Here is a 287-nt window from a genome sequence, read left to right on the forward strand (position 1 = left end):
CACCCTCTGCCCTGGGGTTCCCTCGCCCTGCTCCCCACCCTCTCCTCTGGGGTCCCCACCCTGCTCCCCCCAACTCTGCCCTGGGGTCCCCTCATCTTGCTTCCCCTTCATGCTCAGTCCCTTCCAGACCCCCATCTCTTTCCCACTCCCTCTTTTATCACCCTGATCACCTCTCCGCTTCTCTTTAACAACAAATTTGGGCACTCCCCTTTCATGGGGTGGTTTTTCCTTTCCCACCCACCCTCTGCTGGCCCCACTGTCCTGATTTTCATCTTGTCCATGCCCAC

This window comes from Gavialis gangeticus, unplaced genomic scaffold, assembly GCF_001723915.1.
Source record: "Gavialis gangeticus isolate Ggan-Ray unplaced genomic scaffold, GavGan_comp1, whole genome shotgun sequence".
Classification (NCBI taxonomy): domain Eukaryota; kingdom Metazoa; phylum Chordata; order Crocodylia; family Gavialidae; genus Gavialis; species Gavialis gangeticus.